Source organism: Strigops habroptila, chromosome 1 (assembly GCF_004027225.2).
Source record: "Strigops habroptila isolate Jane chromosome 1, bStrHab1.2.pri, whole genome shotgun sequence".
In the NCBI taxonomy this organism is placed as follows: domain Eukaryota; kingdom Metazoa; phylum Chordata; class Aves; order Psittaciformes; family Psittacidae; genus Strigops; species Strigops habroptila.
In genome coordinates this window covers 83537265-83552008 of record NC_044277.2, presented here as the reverse complement: position 1 = coordinate 83552008, position 14744 = coordinate 83537265, and the positions used below count along the sequence as shown (strand labels likewise).

Here is a 14744-nt window from a genome sequence, read left to right as displayed (position 1 = left end):
GCACAGCCACAGAGACTTGTGCTCTGTGTCATTCACCTCCTGGACCCCAAACAGTAAGGAGGAAGGGTCCTGGGCTTTATTTGTGGAGGTGGTATAAATAGGTCAACTAAAGCAGCCTAGACAGAAAGATTGAGGCTGGGGACTTGGAGTGGAGAAGATACTTGAGCCCCACTGTAAGAAATTTGGTCTGGGAACTGGGGTGGGAAAGGGGCTGGAAAATCCTGGGGTGAAGTGTGGGCAACAGCCTGTCAAGGAAACCTGGGGAGATGATTGTGCTGCAGAGTGGAAAGTGGCCAACCCGGGCTGGAGACCAGGGGTGAGGGCACAGGGAGCCTGGGACATGGATCTGGGGTGGTGGCAGAGGGGGAAGAGATGGTGGTCAGCAGTGGGGAGCAGGATGATGGGATTGTGCTGCCAAGATCCCATGCAACTGAAGAGGAATGAGCCCAGGGTGCTGTGAAAAGCAGCATGCATTCATGTAATTGAAGAGTATGATAATGTCAGGAGGGACTTGCACAGGCAGCCTTAATTTGGGCGTTTTCTAGTCTTTTTCTAGTCAAATGCTTGCATTTGCAACCTCAGCTTTCTTTTTAATGGAGCTTTTTGTCAGTGATAGGACTATCAGTAGTTATTCTGCAGTGGGCGGGTGCCAAAGGGCCATCATGTTGCTCTAGTATGCAAGTCCTGAACAGTGAAGTAGTTGTTGCACTTCGTAAATTATGGTGAAATATCTCCATGTCATTTATTTGTGTTGTGTTTGTATATGAGGACTGTAATTTTCTTAAACCTCGGCTACTTCAGAGGAGGAGAGTAAATTAACATGGATGAATGAGGGGCTGTCTAGCTAATGGATTTTCAATATATTTAATACCCAGAAGCAAATTCAATGTTGCTTTGGATAACAGAAGAGTTTCTTTTATTTTTTTTTTTAAATAATAAAGTTTTGGTAAATGAACTCCAATGTTGTGAGAATATTTTTCACATGGATCTTTATCCTTTTGTTTAATATACAGTGAACTATTAATTATTGAGAAGATACAGGTATGGCTTTGCCCTGATGTACAGTAAAAAACAGGATCAGGATTTGATTCATATCAGTGTATTTTTCTAAACATCACCTCGTGATGGGGTAAGGGGAGATAAAAGTGCATCTCTGCAGATAATTACCAGAGCTCATAAACACTTCTTTTCCCTCTTTCATTTCTTGACAGCTGCAGCAGCAGAGACAATATCCAGGACTGTACAGAGAGTAACTGCTGCAGTAGCACCCCTGGCGTGTTTATTCAGCGCTCTGCACTGGCCATAAACGTTCAAAACCCAGCAGGAGACAGGCCTGAGCACCCTGCTTTCACTGCCCCTGCTTTGAGCAGTGGCTTGGACAGGAGGATCTCCAGAGGTCCCTTCCCACCTCAGCCACACTGTGCCGGGAGGGGCATGTGGCTGGGATGCCAGGCTGGCACACCTCACCACATCCACACCGCCTGCCCGGGGGCCAGTGGTGAGGCAGTGCTGCAGGTGGGACCGCAGCTCGTGAGACACAAGGTTTGGGGCTACTCTAAGGCAGCACCCTGAGAATGGTGTAGGCTGGGCCACACTTTGAGGGAGGTGAAGAGATGCATTAGCAGGCCCAGCCTGGATTGGGAGCCTCAGGGGGCTATTTGTGCTGCTTATCTTTGGGCACTAAACTTCAGTACAGGAAGCTTTTTCCCCTATCTTGTCTGTGGACGGAGATCAGCCCAGGCAGAAGGTGACTCACAGTATCCAAGCTGCTCTGAATCACCTCCTGGAACATCTTCCCTTTGATTGCAAAGGCACACAGCCCATACTAAAAGAGCAACTTTTCTACATTTTGTACCTAAAGATGTCAATTCACCTTCATTTTTCAAGTTATAGTTAATAGATGAGCATTTACAAACTGTCACGGCAGAAAATTATTGGTCAATTTTCCGTACCCAACCTAAGAACAAAAAGTGGGCTGAATGGCATACAGGTGAATACAGGACTTGTTGCTCTTCTATGGTAAGCACACTGACCATCTTCTCCTGCTTGAAGCCTCTAATACTAGCAGAGGGGTGAAGGCTGTCCTGACTACAGTTTTGGAGTTTTTTGAGAGAGAGAGACTGGGGATTCAAAGTAGTTTATTAAACTGAGTTAGCACAAATGTGTGGTCTTTTTACATGCTCTTTTTCAGGTTAGCAATCTATAAAAATACTCACTGCTGAATACTTTAAAGTGCACAATAAAACAGTGTTTTATGGAAGAGAACAATGAATGTGTATGAACCTGTCATCTCTGTACACGAGATTTCAACAAGCTAAAATATTCATCATGATTTTATCACAGGGTATCAATATGAGGAGTGATAATTACCTGTGATCAGTGGAACTTAACCCCGTTCCCATCAATAGATGCCTTTTTAGTCTCTAAGGGCTGTACTTCTGCCTCTTGGTTTTAAGCAACTGCTTTCTGTGAAACTTTTGTGCAAGGTGTGAGGTTTGACAGGACCTGATTTGGTAGCAATTTTAATGGTTAATGTAATTTTTTCCCATTAGTCCCTGAGGTCTGAGACCACAGAAGTCTTACTTTTTTGGCCACTGAAAGATATTATTTGAGCAGAGGATATTGCAAAGTTTGGTTAGGTCCTGTTGTCTCACATGTGTGCTTGCTGGCTGCTGGACACAATGGAGAAGTACTGAGCTCTCCCTGCCCCTTGCTTGGGGGGTGTGTGTGAAAGAAGTTTCTTTCCTTTGTCCCATTAACAGTTTAAAAAAGAAAAAAAGTAGGGACATCTCTGATTTCTCTTCCTCTGACAGCTTGGCCAGCAGTTTCAAAAGCAGCTGAAGGAAAACAGGAAGACAGGAAGATACACAGACAGCATGATGATACAAACTTTGTTTCTCTAGAAAACTAGGCTAGAAAAATTTCCTAGGCCTCCTAGTAACAGAATAAATCTTAGGAATATGATTTAAGTCTCCACTGTGGGCTCAGGAAAGGAAAGGAATGGATCCCGCATGTGCTGATTATTTTTAAAATGGTCGCAAGCTCCAATTCGTTTTTATGATTATTTGGTGACTCGCTCCTGGAGCTGAAGTTTAACACTGAAGGCTTATAAATATATGGCCTATTAGAGTTCCCTTAGGTGATTACAATGGAGAAACCAGGAGTTAGTTACTTTTGTAATGGTATCCCAGTGCTATCCCAGAACTTGTAGGGATTGCTCCTATTTTCCCCAGCCATGATGGGGGACCCCTCCTCCCCAGTATGGAGCTGTGCCTGACTGAACATGTCCGAGAGCAATTTGCTCTAATTGGCTGTTGGGTGCGATGTGCTTAGCAAAACTGTTAGCAAAACCAAGATGGAAAAAAACATCCTCCCTTGTTCCAACTAAACTGGTGAGAAAGTAGCAAAGGGCAGAGGAACACGGTTGCCTTTGCAGGGCAGAGCATGGGGCTGTCCTTCAGTCTGTCCTTCCACACCCCTGGCACTGGATGAGCCCTTTTACACCATTTTTATGAGGGAAAAAGGGCAGTGCCAAAGAACTTGCTGTCTTTTACAAATCGGCATCCTGGTAAAAAGAGGACTTTATTAGAATGAACTGTGTGGAGCAATCTGGAGCTGATATCTATTTCTCTTTCTTTATTTCAAGCCTATTGCCAGGAACTTTTCGAGATTTCTTCCCTAGAGGTTTAAAGACTCTTCTTCTCATAAGAGGTACAGCCTGGGGGATGACAGCAGCAATGCACAATTCCTCCTGGGAGTAATTACTTTCCCCTTCCCCTTGTCTGCTGCATCTATCTGGTAGCACTTCTGCCAGGAGCTGTGTGCATAAGTTAACTTTAATCCATTCTGTAGAGGGAGTTAGATGCTAAAATCAGATGCTAAAATTCAACTGTGTGTGCGATAACCTCTCCAGGATCAGGACCTTATATTTGCATGCAGGAGCAGAAGTACTTGATTCTTTGCTGTCCACTTAACCCAGCTGGGGATTTGGGGGGGTGCTTTAGTTGCACCAGAGCTGTCTAAACTGCTGTAACGATAAAACCACAGCAGCAACAATAGCAATATAATTAACGAAGTCATCGTGCCAAGGCTCTTCAACACTGTCTTGTGGGATCCTTGTCTCAGCTAGCAGGTTATCTCTCCCTACATCTGTGTAGTCCCTGGCCTCACTGCTGGACAGCATTTGCGGCAGTGCTGGCCAGTGCTTAGGTGGGGGGAGACTCGTTTTTTTCCATTTTCTAATGAATTTTCCTCTCTGGTGTCCATGGAGATCTCGTCCTGTAGCACTGCTTGTGGGCATTAGCTGTCACTTGTTTTCTAAGGAGGAGAGGGGGAACTGATCTAGGGAATGGTAGGGCTTTGGCACACGGAGGCATATAAGGAATTGTGCTTCCCAAGTTTGGTGTGTCTCTTCAAAAACAGGCTTTTACTGTTACAAATACCCAATGTGAATTTGGCATAAGGATTACCTTGAATTGTGAAAACAACCATGCACTCCCCATCCCCGGCATCCCAAACGCTTTTTCTGGAGAACCTTGAGTGGCTGGGGTGGGAAGATGTGGGTCACAGCAGGTTCTATGGCTTGTGCCCTGTCCTGGAGAGGAGAGGGGTGGTGGCAGGTGGACCCTGTTATCCTGTCCAGCTAAGGGAAGCCTGGGGAGAAGCAACTTGGGCATTTGCTCCTTGGATTAGTCAGTGGGTGGCATGGGAGGAGACACAATATCTTTTGCATGGTCCTTCTAGCTGAGAAATGAAAGTCAGCTGCGCGTGCTAAAATGATACCTGTGGTGTGAAATACATGGTGAGAGGTCAGGGGTGGTAGTGACTAATACTTTGGAGGCAGACATGAGGGGGGAACCAGACTCAAAGTGGTGGCTGAAATTTAGCCTATTTGACTTCTGGTTTACCTCAGTTATTTGATTCGGAAGATTTGAACCAAGAAACACTGTGGGAAGCAAAAATCTGCTTTAAGCATTCATTCTGAGAGTGGTAACTGAGTTTTAAATGTTTATGGCAGAACCTGGAGTTGTACTAGTGAATGCGCTATAGACTCTTCCTAGTGGTAAGCCTGGCATGATTGAGACCCTGCTCTGCAAACAGCCCCATTGTAGAGGAGAAGGGGAAGGAAGGGGAGGAAACCAAGCAGGCTTTTGTGAAAATTATTTATTTGTTTTGCTGATTATAGAGTTTTTACTCCTACCCAGGCAATGCTTTCAGTGCAGAGCTGCACAGGCTGGGGAGGAGAGGGCTCTTCTAACCAAAACCAGCACCTGGATAACCTGCAGGTCTGCTTTCACACCACTTGCAGTTGTTTGCCCCGAAACAACACTGGCTCTGCAGAAGGAGGAGCCAATGAGGAATGAAAGACGCTTGTCTGCCCTTGCCATTTGTAGCTCTTGCTGCTTGCCTTTACCGATCCCGTGTGAGACACTAGGAGGTATAGATGCATTTTTAATTTTGCTGTTGATGTAAGTAGGATTGTTTTCTCTGTAGGCAGTGCACAAACGAGTCTGTGGTCCTGTGCTCAGTAGCAGGCACAGGCCTTGGTGCAATGAATAAAAGGGAGATCTTATTGCCCAGCCCTGGGTCCGCTATGGTAAGACAACATGCCACATGTACCTATTAATTACTTTAACGTGCAGAAAATAACGGAGTTCTAAGCCTCCAGCTGGGTCTGAAGCCCTGTCTTCAAGGCTCAGGGCACCAGTTACTCGAGCCTGAGCACTGCCTTGTCCTGGCTCTTTCTCAGCCCCGCACCTCGGGGAGGCAGCTCGGGTGGGTGCGCAGGACACGCTGCTCCGCCAGCCGCACCGAGGAGGACTCATTCAGGTGCGATCATCCCTGCCCTGTGCCGAGAGGCAGGACGAGCTGCATCTTGAAACCGCAGAGTCCTTCCCGAGAGCTGCATTTGCCCTCTCCACGCTGGCTGAGCAGGTCAGCGGGTGCCCTTCCTGCTGCGGAGCCGCCCCGCTCCCGGCCCGGCGCGGCGGGGAGTTTCCCTCACCGCCGCTCTCACGACGGAGCCGCGGCGGGCCCGGACTGGACTGGGCTGGGCTGGGGCGCACCCGGGTCCGGGGCGGCTCCGGCGCTCCCGCCGCCTCGGCTCCGCCTCGGCCCCGCACCCCGGCGGGCGGGGGGCGGCGCCGGCTGCCGGGGCTAGGGCGCCGGTTGCGGCGGCGGGCGCGGGGCTACCGCCCCGCGGGCAGGCACGGCGGCGGATGGCGGCAAGGTCAGTGGTCGCCCGCTCCTCGCTGGCGGGGCTCCCTCTCGGCTGCCCCCGAGGCGGGCAGCGGGCGATGCTCGTGTGCGGTAGATGCAGCGGCGGGGCCGCCTTTCCCTCCTCCCATTCGCGGCGCGGTGGCGGGGAGCGGGGCCAGCGGGCGCGGATGCCCCCCGCCACGCCTCCCGCCCGGGCGAGGGGGAGCCGCGGGTTTCGTAACCGCCCGCCCGGCCTGGCCCCGCCGCGCACGGCTGGTGCGGGCAGAGCGAGCAGCCTCCTCCGGGCAGAGCAGCCGCCGCTCCCCGGCTCCGCTGCTGCTCGGTCCCCCCGCGGGGAGGGCGAAGCCAAGGCGCGGTGCGAGGTCCAGGTGATCCACTGAAACGTGCGCGGGGCTGCTCGGTGCCCGCTGCCTCCCGGGAGGTTACTTTGAAACCCGGCGCCTGCACCGATCGCATCGACGTGATTCGGGGCGGAGAAGGGTTCTCCTTGGGCTTCGCGAGCAAGTAAACCCAGATAACTTACAGACGGGGTGTTTTTGGGGGGGTTTGTGGTGCGTCCTTTGGTTCTGTTGGAGGTTCGGTGTCGGTTCTGGGTTGGCGTTTTCTCCTTTTTTTGTTTGATTCCCCTTCCCTCCCTTATGCTGGCAGTTAGCGGAGAAGATCCGCGGTAACTCGGGCGCTGTCACTAAGTGCTAGGCATCTCGCTGGGTTTTTAGGAAACGGCTTTAATTTTTTCTTTTAACCAGAGAAGAGGAGAGTCGCGAAGCCCCTGCCCCATTAGCAGCCCCGCTCTACGGAGTGGCAGCGTTCAGAGTTCGCTGCGGCGTTGGTTAGGTGCTGCCTCCCGGCTGAGGTCGAGCTGCAAAAATGTGATTTCGGAACCCCGCCGCCATCCATCACCCGGGCGCTGGGTTCCGACACGCTGTCCGGCGGAGGGACTTCTTGGAAGCGGCTCTCTGCCTCCTCTGAGCTGTGGATACGCCTAAGATGTGTTGCTGTTAGGTGGGGAGGCATGAAGGGGTGTGTTTGTGTAATAGGTGTCTTAGAGGAAAAAAAAAAAGAGGAAAGCAAACAGGCTTTTGATAAGATTCCATTAATTGAACTATAAACACAGTAATTCTGTTGAACTACAAACACAGTTCTTGTTTCCTTGCTGAAGCTCTTTTTCTCACCGATATGATCCATGATTGGTTTGTTTGTTTTTATAGTATGTTTCAGAGATCTTTTTTGATACAGAGTTGCTTATGGTGTAGGTCTGGTTGAGGCCACTGGAAAATATTTGTAGCCTTCCAAATTGTGATGTAGACGAAGGTCCTGTTTTCAGCCTTCTGTACCCAGTCTGGGGTCATAGGCCTTTTTGAAATACCCACTGAGTCTGAACTAATGCAGAGCTCATGGGATGATAATAACAGCAATTTAGGAAAAAGCCTTCTGCTGGAAACGCTGTTCTTGGCTATGTAATGGTGCGCACCTGGATTTCAGCTTCTTGTTAAATGCATGAAAGGCGAAAGGTAAAGTAGCCCTGGCCGAGGAGTATGGAGCTGGGACAGCCTGGTGCTGTTGCTGGCTGTGGCACTGGTGTGTCCATGACTGTTGGGACAGGAATCTGTGGAAAATTCTCCCCATGCACATGCTTTTGTTGGCAGTATAGTTGAAAAGCCCAAACCTCTAAGGTCTGTCGGAGAGTTTGGACAGCTTGCCAGGTATGTGAAGATGAAGATATTTGTTTTCTGCTGCTTGTCCTGGGGGAGGAAAGTTGGTTGGGCCACACCTGATGGAAGTTCTATATGCATGTTATGAAGTCTCTTTGGAAGTACTGGGCAGTGGAATATCCAGATTAGAAATGCCAGCAGGACAATAAATATGGTGTGTTTTAGTTAAGCATGCAAATGCAATAACTCAGAATGAGCTGCTCATCCAAGATACACTATGGCTTAGCAGAGTGCACAGGGAACAGCAGGTAGATGCTTCTGGGCACTGGTCACCCTTCCTCAGGTGACTCACTTGAGCCTCCAGCTTTGCCAGAAGCTGTGGGTATGTTTTTGCAGTACCTGTTCCTGGCTCCAGTTCAGGGTTCTCACCTTGACCCCTCGATGAACTGGAGCAGGAGTTCCATCAGCCACAGTCTGACAGATGGAGGCTTCAGCACAGTTTTAACTTTAGTCACGTGTGTTGTCCTAGTGAAATTAAAGAGGGATGCTCATAAGCAAGCTTGCATGCAAAAGTTTTAAACTCAGGGCTGCCTCTCTTAAGCTTTCCAGGGTGTGCAGTGCACAGCTTTTTACTTGCATGGTGCTGAGAACAAATGCCGTATCATGTTTGGGTTCAGTATGGAAGAGCTGACCTTACTTAGGACCAACACTAATAGAGCAGGAGCACTGGTGCTTCTCTGCTGGAGTTTTCTGGAGCATTAGTTTGCACTTGGGACCTGAAGTCTTGCTGGAAGCTAATCAAGCTTAGACTCTCAAATGCTCAAGCCATGCTATCCAGCAGAGTTTAGCTTTCTAAGTCAGTGAAATATTTTTCAGACTGTGGCCCCAATCAGTTGATGATGCCTGAAGGATACAGGTCTAGAGGGAGGCATGTGATCTAGCTGATGCCCTGATCAGTTGGCATAACTACCAAAGACCAGGTGATGTGTGGTTTTGACCGCATGGCTGTTGACTCTGGGACCTGGCCTAGGGTGGTCTTACATTGCCTTCTGCCTACTTGTGTTTGTCAGCCAAAGTTCTGCAGCCTTTCTGTACATCACGTAGCAGCAATTCAGGCAAGTAATTCCACGGGCTTGAGCGTGGTTATTCAGCTGAGTAGATGGTGTGCGATCTGAGTTCAAGGCAGTGGATTTTGGGCGTGAGTGCTGTCTTTTTGTGGAGAATGTGGGAAACTAATTCCCAGAGCCTGGGATGCTGGCATGCCTTAAATTCTCTCCTGTTCTTACGCTTTGCCTCTATCCGGTGGGTGGACTAGAAGTGAGATGGGAGGCTGGACTTTCCCCCCTTTACAGTAAGCAGCTCTTCCAGAGAAATTCCACAGCTGTTTCAGAGTCTGTCTAGAGTTGCCTGCTTGCTTTCCTGATGCTATTTTCTGCACAAATATGTTTGCTGCTGCTGTGCTGGGCTCTGTGAAGAAAGCAGAGAAGCCCTTGGAACCAGTGTAACTCTGTAGTATGGTCTGTCAAACCGGGTGGCATTAGAGAAAACCCTTGCAGCCCTTGTCAGCACCAGGTAATTGTGGAGCATCTCTCCACATCCTGATCCTGGCTGCCAAGGGCTTGGCATTTGTTGGTCCAACCACAGCAGAGTTGACTCCTGCCTCAAAGGCACCTCTTGGTGCTGGTGGCCAAGTGCCAGCAGTGTGGGCTGAGGGACGCTGTGGATGGTGAGGAAAGATGCTGAAATCTCTGGGATGAGATCACCTCCAGGGCTGGGGCTTGTGAAGGAGAGAGGAGCCCCAGCAGCTTCCATGCTTAGAGCTGAATAATAGTCCTTCAGCCCTGACGAGGTATTTCACCTCTTTCAGATGCAAATGACCTTGCCCTCCCCGTCTTCCTACTTCAGAAATTACCCCTTCAGAATAACCTTCAGCTGTAAATGAGTTTGTAATTTGCCCCTTCCTGCTCCTGATGCACAGAAGCTGGGCAGTCACAGAGCTTAACTGCAGTGTGTGCTGTGCGGCTCGCAGGCTTGATTGAGTAAGGCGGCGTTTCCTGGGACGTAAGAATGCTGAGATGCCACTAATCAAATGCACCATAGTTTTCATCTGGTTTTATTTTATTTCATTTTAACTTCATTTCCCCAGGAAACGAGTGCTGTCTGTCTCCTGCCCCTTACGTTTGGCCAGTTCCAACCAGATTGCACCAATGGTTGACAGTCTTGAAGATCATTAATTTCCCGCTTGCTTTTGTAAAGATTAGTGGCTGGCTGGGCAATATTTGAGGCAGTGCTCTCTCTGAAGAGAAAGGAGACTGCTTTCAGCTCGTCTCCATTCTGCTTGGTAGCAGCTGCCCAGCCAGGCATTGCATGTGTGGTGGTGATCAAACAGGCAGCTCCTTTGTAGCCCTGGCCACCTCGCAAGGTATGCACAGTCTCCAGGGGAGAAGGTGTGGGTAATATTGGAGGGAGCTGCAAGGGAGGGGTAGGGGGGCAGAGGACACAGATCTCCAGCAAGCGAGGCCTGTTCGTTATACCTCCTTGCAGTGCTGTTACCCTTTTATTTGTCAAGCCACTTGAGATTTAGGAAGGCTGGCAGGCTGACAGCCGTGGCTTGGAGCCTTCTTTCCTTGACCTCCAGGACACCTTGGGCTGAATGGAGGTGAGATTGGAGCAGATGGGAACGTGCAGCCTGGGCAGGACTTATGCAGAGGGGTGTGTATGTGCAAACTTGAACGTGTGCAATGGCAGTGTGGTTATCTGGGTGTTCACCAGCATCATCCTGTTGACTTAAATGCTAATTTGACACTGATGAAAAGATGACATTCAGCGCTGTATGTTTCTCTCAAAATAGTTTCTGAGTGAAAACAGTCTCCAAGCCCCACACAGCCCCCTCCCCACAGGTGCTTTAGGCAGGTGTGTACTTGGGCTGATGCAGTGCTGTGACACGTCATGGACATGCTTCTGTGTTGCTAAGCACTCCAGTGTAGATGCAGCTGGTCTGGCATGGGTGACTTAGGTGGTCTGCCTCAGGAATCTGGGCAGAACTATACTAGGAAAAGCAGCATTGCCCTCACCCAGGCTGTGCCTGTGCTGACAGCTTTTCAGTATAGCTGTGCTCGTGCGATGGGCACATTTCTTTCAGACCTGGACTGAAGAAAAAGACCAGCATCTGTTCAGGCAGCGGCATAAGAAATAGAGTCAGGGTGTTGAGGAGCATATGTGGGATGCACAGTGTGGTTCCTCAGCCAGTGCATATTTTGTTACCTTCTCTGTTGCTGCTGAGTTTCAGGCAATAGATGCCTGTTTGTCCTGGGGCATAGAGTGTGGCTCTTCAGAGATCGCCAGTGTTGCTCTGTAATGTCAAAATATTAAGTGTCACCCTAGAGGGCTGAGCTGAATCTCAAGCACCCATATGCCACTCCTCTTCAGGCAGCCTGTGGTGCAGCTGAGGTCAGATGCATCTGTCAAGGTGAGACGAAGGGAGGAACTGTGTAGCTGTGTAACCCATCATGGGTTATGGAGGATGTGGAGCACTAAGCCATGCCAGCAGGGCAAAGGGGGACACTACTCCCTCTTCCCCCACACAAATTGCCTGCCAGAGGCAGTGCTGGACATCTTTGGCATCTGAATGTAAGTCTCTGCACTACAGAGATGTGGTACTTAGTGAAGGAGAACGTGTCTGGCTTCCCCTACTTTTCCCTCTGGGCACCAACTCATACCACTGGCAGCACGGCACTGTTGATGTCTGCGGTAGCTAAGAATGGGCTCTGGGGCTCAGACTATAAGCCCTGTGCAGGTCCCTCCTCTGACAGTGCTGGCCACCCAAGCTTCAATGTGAGAAATCCTGAAACAGGCAGTTGTGGGGTGAAAGGCTGCTGCTATAACATTTCTGCCTGTTCTTGTTAACTGTATAGTGCTGTGTACATTTAGTGCTGGTGTAGTGCTTTCTCTGTTAGGTTTTAAACCAAATCGAGTGGGTTGCATGCCAAAAGGGAAGGATTGCAATGCTTCTACCACCATGACAGATTTTTCCACGGTGGAGCTTTTCCAGAAGATGTGCACTGGAGAGAGCTGGTGTGGCCCGAGAGCCTGGGACACTGCAGGCTCTGACTGGCTGTGCCTCAGGGGCTTTGCAGGCTCTGCTCCCTGTGAGGGTGGGGAAAGATGGAAGTGAAGCTGGCTTTGTTAGCAACAAGAGTATGTAAAGCTTGCACTGCAAAGCTGCCAGCAACCCTTAGACAAGGTAAAATTACTACTCTAGAAGAAAGGAGGGGTGTGTGTGTGAACAAATGGGGACATACAAAGACAAATAAGACTTTTTATAGAGCACGAAGCAAGCATGCTGTTAGACGCACTGCCTCTTGCCATATCATCTGCAAATAAAACAAGTTAGGTTTTTGGCATTGCAGCTGCTTTTCCTCATGAAGGTAGCATGGTGAGCCAGACTCATCTGACTCTGAGAAATATGTTGGCAATTTGCCTGAATTCCAAGGTGGGCAGGGTAATTTACTTAAAAACTCTGACATAACAATTATCATCCAGGATGAACACATACAACCATAATGTTTGCTTGCAGTTGTATTTTTTCTATGACACGCTCTCAGGAGTTGCTCACTGGCTGCATTCACCAGCAAACACAGCCTGGAGGTGATCAGCTTCTTCCCTGACCTGCAGTTAACAGGAATAATTATACTTCAACAAGTTTTAATGTGGGAGGTAGCGATTCAACAGCTTGGGCAGAAGGCAGTCAGTGGGGTCATTTGAGGTCCAGGCTTTGGGAGCTTTCCTTTTGACCTTGGGCAAAGCACATCAGCTGCTCAATGCCTCTGGTCTTTAAATCTGATCTGTTCTGATTGGTTTCAGAGCAATTGATTAATATTAGACCTGGTTTCATCCTCTGAAAGAAATCCCCAAATGTTTGTGCATGGAACCGAAGTTCAAATGTAGTCTCCCTCTCTCCTCCCTGCTCTTTACCTCAGATAAACGTGGAAGAAAGTGAGCCGTTCACAGCCATCTGCTGGAAGCATCAATTATGCTGGGAGCAGAGTCTGCCAGTTGTTCCACATGTTATTAATGATGAAAAGATATAAACATATGAGCTCATAATTATGTTGCATTAAAATTACTTACAAAATAATGACATTAGGAGAACAATGGGGTTAAGAAATCAGGCGGACAGAAGCAAGGATGTGCCAGGACTAATGTTGCATAGCTCCCCTTTGCATCTGCATTATGATACAATCTTTAATTCTGTAATTGCATCATTTTTTCCCTTTCACAGAGTCTCTCTTTCAGTGGATGGGTAATTACAGCATAATTCATTTTCTTTTCTCCATGTATACTTTCTGCATGTGTCCCCACATCTACTTATTTTACACTCCACCCAAACCTTGAACTGAGCAGTGCTGCCAATTTCTTCCTGGGGGCTTTGCAGGTGGGGAAGTTCTTATTCTTGCAGTATCCCAGGTACAGGTACTATCTTCATTTTCATAGCTGAGGAATGGAGGCAAAGAGCAAATAAAGCTCAACTGATTGAAATACCTTCATTTATGGCTACTCAAAATGATACTTAGGGAGGAGTTTTTTTCTCACTCACCCCAGAATGCCTGGCATGATGTGGCAATTCATCTGCTGGAAGCACAAGGACAATTGACCTCAGCTGTAACTCTTAGCCCTCTTGAAGTTATCCCTAGTTGTCTTCGCTTTGCACAGGGTGGGTACTGCCCTGGTAGGGGTCACCTGAAGAAAAACTAGTTTTGGGGATTTGCTGAGCATCTTACAGACTGTGGAGTGGAGAAAGAGGTAATTCCTCTTTCTCCTGCAGTGGTACATCCAACATCCTCAAGCAAGGGAGTTGTCTTTCTCTTCCTGCATTGCCTTGTTTGCTGACCTGGGTGAGGCAGGGTCTGAGACAGCAGCCACTTTTACCACACAACCATATCTTTTTCCAAAAGTGATTAATTTCCACAGCTCAAATGATTTGCAAACATCGAATTGGAGACAGAATCAGTGCAGACGTGTACAGGATCTGGGTGAAGGTTGTATGGGCAGTCTTCATTATGACACCTCTTAATCGAGTGCTCAAGTTTGCAGTCTTTGTATTAAAAATTTAACATAGCTGGGTTTAAACATAATTTTACAACTGTACAAAGGGAAAAGGTAGAGATAAAAATTAGTCCTGTCACATGAATCTGCAGTGACCTAGGTCATCCAGAGAGTGCAGACCTTTGGGCTGTAGCATTAATTTCTAACCCATAAGATAACGGCCTGCAGAAGAGCACTGTTTGGCTGTGGATGGTGGTAGCTGCCAGAGTGGGGTGACACGTTCAGCAAGTCATCTGCTGCTGTGTTGGGGGTTTTGCAGCCTAGACCAGGATACCCTCAGATCCCATTTAAGGATGGAGCTTGCAGAGCTCTGGTGCTTCCTGAGTCCTCTCTGATTTGCCTGTGTCTGTCCTGCTCTTCCCTCTGTGGCAGCCTAGTTTCTTATCCCCTTGAACTCACCCTTCCCAGTTCCCCCTCCTTCCCCTCAGTTCCTGTGCATCCCTGACAAATGCCACCTGCTTCTCCCCTTGCTTTCTTGTACCATCGCTCTAGCCTATGCACATCTTTTGGTACTACTGGTGCCACCTATAATTTTCCAGAGGTCTCAGATCTAGGTACCCTGGTAGGGTTCTGTGCAATCTTGATTCCAATTTAGATCTGTAATTTTTTCTTACTCAAAACTGCAGGTAAAGCCCAGCCCACTACCTTTGAAGGAAACATTTTAGGGGATTCATCTTCCTCACTTTTAGTCCAGTGCCACTACTGTGGGCATTCTCTGAGATCAGAAAATGGATAAACAGCTGCTTAAGACCAACTCTATAAAAACAG

The 14744-nt window shown here is 48.7% G+C and overlaps 1 protein-coding gene across 4 annotated transcripts in view; it reads left to right on the top strand.

Moving 5' to 3' along the window:
* Positions 1-5882: 5882 nt before the first annotated feature.
* The window catches only part of RNF152 (ring finger protein 152), a 46470-nt gene continuing 37608 nt past the window's right edge, over positions 5883-14744 (top strand). The window contains exon 1 of one of the 4 annotated variants that reach the window (XM_030500204.1): positions 5883-6229. The gene's annotated coding sequence lies outside the window, so the exon portion shown is untranslated. Of the gene's footprint in view, positions 6230-6359; positions 6724-14744 lie in introns of those variants that run through there. The other 3 variants (XM_030500223.1, XM_030500197.1, XM_030500214.1) reach the window with 3 other exon arrangements.